Here is a 3,333-nt window from a genome sequence, read left to right on the forward strand (position 1 = left end):
ATAGAAGCTGACTACATATTCGGGCAGATAAATAAAACCGCTCCAATCGGCTACTTGAAGTGGCTGTAAAAAACGTAAACCGCACCAATGTAGGATATCTGCTAACCCAAGCATCCTGGAGGTGCAAGGACGTCACCATATCATTAAGTTCACGACAAAATGTATGATTGGGGGTCTGATCTACTCGGCGTAAGACGAAGTTAAAATCGCTCCCTAACATAAGCTTCCTTATAAAACCGCGTGCGATCGGATGAACGCCCGGATCCAGACGGAGCGTAAAGAAAAATTAAGGTGAGGTCATAAAAACTACAGCCTATACTGCGACCATCATCTAGCGTTTCGAAGTCCGTCAGCGGGATTCGATCTCGATAAAGCAAAGCCATACCGGTAGAATTTTCAGGCGTGACATTGAAAAACATAAAACATCCAGGAAGACAAAATACATCAAATAATACCTTTTGTAAACACACGATGTCAGCTTGGGAATCGTAAATAAACTGGCGTAACGCAGCAAGCCATAATTGGGAACGTATCCTATTAACCTTGAGATTTGAAATGTACACGCCTGCATCCGTTAACACATGTAAGGTCGATAAAACAACACTGAGGAAAAAGCACATCACGTCCGTCTCTCCTCAACGTCCGGAGGCGGGGGAAAGAAGGTATAATTCTAGTCCTCCCCACCGGACGCCGAGGAATCCTTGTTTTTCTTTTTACGACGCGCCGCGGCACGCGCAGGTTGAAAACGCTGTTTCACACCACTCCATGAAAACATACACTCTTGATGTGGAGGGGTTGGGGGCACGTCAAGCTCCGATTTGATAGAGGAGCCATCGCCACAGCACTTATCGGAAATCGGGGAGCACAACTCAGAACGACCAACAGCAACATCAGGTACAGAAGAGACAGGTAATGCAGTGCCGGTGTAGGGTGCCATCTCCTGAACATCAGGAAGAGAACCCGTAGAATCCCGTTGCTCTACCGTCTCAGTGTGGAGGAGGGGTGGTGCTGCACTGGAACACTGTAAAGACTGGCCGGCAGGTGACGTCTCTGCGGGAACAACGGAACTCACGGGAAACGTCACGTCGACGGGTGAAGTGGGGGACGCAGATTCAACGCACATTTCAACATCAACAGAAGCAGCTACATCCTCTCTGGTAATACTGGAATCACAATTAACATCAGTAGACAACTAATTTCCGCCAGAAGGTGCACCCTCTGTCAACGCCGTGTCAGAAGAACGAGACTGGAGTGGGGCGTCCTGGAAATCTGTACCGTCCTCAGTCCGCCGGCGTTTGACTTGCGCTGCAGGAGCCGTCGTCCACTCGTGGACAGAGGCCGCACTGGTACGCACCGGCAACGGTGGAAATTAGCGAGGAGTAGGGGATAATGTTGCCCCTACATCGCTTAAAACTGGAGACTGACTGACAGCTAACTGCGAAGATACTATGTCTGCTAGCGTTAAAGGAAGACGTTTTTGATAAGACGACTTCAGAACAGTAGTACGTCGCGGACAATCAGACGTGAGATGACCGCTTTCGTTACAGAGAAAACAGTCCGCAGCTCGTGGTCGTGCGGTAGCGTTCTCGCTTCGCACGCCCGTGTTCCCGGGTTCGATTCCCGGCTGGGTCAGGGACTTTCTCTGCCTCGTGATGACTGGGTGTTGTGCGATGTCCTTAGGTGAGTTAGGTTTAAGTAGTTCTAAGTTCTAGGGGACTGATGACCATAGATGTTAAGTCCCATAGTGCTCAGAGCCATTTGAACCATTTTGAACAGAGAAAACATGTTCCTTCTTGCCCTGCATACGTAACATGGATTCGGTAACCACAAACAGTTAAGTGGTAAGCAATATTCTTTTTAACGCACATGTCCACAGTCCGGATACCATTATAACACTGGAAGCGATGTTGTGCTGACCAGCGTTCCCATCGGATATGCCGTATTACTCCAAACGGAAGCAACGCTGTTTTAAGAAATGAATCGTCCACTTCAGGAGGAAGGTTATAAATTCTAACCGGAGTATAATCGAGTGCCGCATTTTCAAGGAGGACTTGACTAACAGAACCATCGCGATGTGTAAACAACACTTGAGAACCAACCCGGGAGAGAAGTTGTTCTACTTGAACGGGATCATAATACTTCACAAAGAATGCATACAAATCAGAATCAAAGTAAGTAGTATCTACCAGATCAGGTGTAACACGGATAACATCAGCCAGCCAATCGTGAATTTCTAAGGAGCCAGGTTGAACACGACGCGCACTCTTGTCAAAACTGAAACGAACAGTAGCTCGACGAGGAACAGACTTAGAAGACTTGACAGACATAATGGCGCGGGCAGAAAACACCGCCGACAAGAGGAAAACAACAAATTCCGCTACGCAGCTACGATGTGACTCTGGCCGATACACCAACAAGACTGAGTAGCTTCGACACAAGCGGCCCTGCGGCACAGGCGGAAGTTAACGACAACCTGCTCGCTCGACGAGCAAGACGTCACGATCTATCCATCTGAGCCACCGAGGGCACAAAGGATAGTGCGACTGCAGGGATTTATCCCTTGTACGCTCCCTGTGAGACCCACGTTCCCAACTTAATGTCCACGCACTACATTCGCAGTGCCCCTGCCCATTACACTCATTACTCGCGGCAGACAATCTTACCTAGTCCCTTAAGAGTTCGGGCGATGCGTGTGCATCCAGCACAGAAGAAAGAGGTCAATGGTCGGTTAACCTTAACTATATGAAGATGGTATCTGTTCTTTCGGACATGACCTTCTTCTTCTGTGCTGGATGCACACGCATTGCCCGAGCTCTTACGGGACTCGGTAAGATGGTCTGCCGCGAGCAATGAGTGTAGTGGGCAGGGGCACTACGAATGTAATGTGTGGACATTAAGTTGGGAATGTGGGTCTCACGGGGAGACTGCAATGGATAAATCCCTTCAGTCGCACTATCCTTTGTGCCCTCGGTGGCTCAGATGGATAGAGCGTCTGCCGTGTAAGCAGGAGATCCCGGGTTCGAGTCCCGATCGGGGCACACATTTTCGACTGTCCCCGTTGATATACATCAACGCCTGTCGACAGCAGGGTCCTATAATTATCATTTCATTCTAAGAGATTTGCATGGTCGCCGATGATATCTGTCCTGACAGGTGACACAATAAACATGTTACATGCCAAACAACCAACGATTATCCACTCAATATATGAGTAAGACTTCTGTACTCCCGATCCCAGGAGGGAACTAGTACCTCCCTCTTGCAGGACTCCACCTTCTTCCTCCTTGAGCCCCTTGAGGACGCCTATGCTTCCTGCATGACGTCATGAAGTGG

At 49.0% G+C, this 3,333-nt stretch overlaps 1 non-coding gene across 1 annotated transcript; it reads left to right on the forward strand.

Moving 5' to 3' along the window:
- The first annotated feature begins 2,963 nt into the window (after nucleotides 1-2,963).
- On the forward strand, nucleotides 2,964-3,038 carry Trnat-ugu. Its single transcript has one exon. It is a non-coding gene; the product is annotated as a tRNA-Thr (tRNA).
- Nucleotides 3,039-3,333: the final 295 nt, after the last annotated feature.

The sequence above is a fragment of the Schistocerca americana genome, chromosome 7 (genome assembly GCF_021461395.2).
Source record: "Schistocerca americana isolate TAMUIC-IGC-003095 chromosome 7, iqSchAmer2.1, whole genome shotgun sequence".
Lineage (NCBI taxonomy): Eukaryota > Metazoa > Arthropoda > Insecta > Orthoptera > Acrididae > Schistocerca > Schistocerca americana.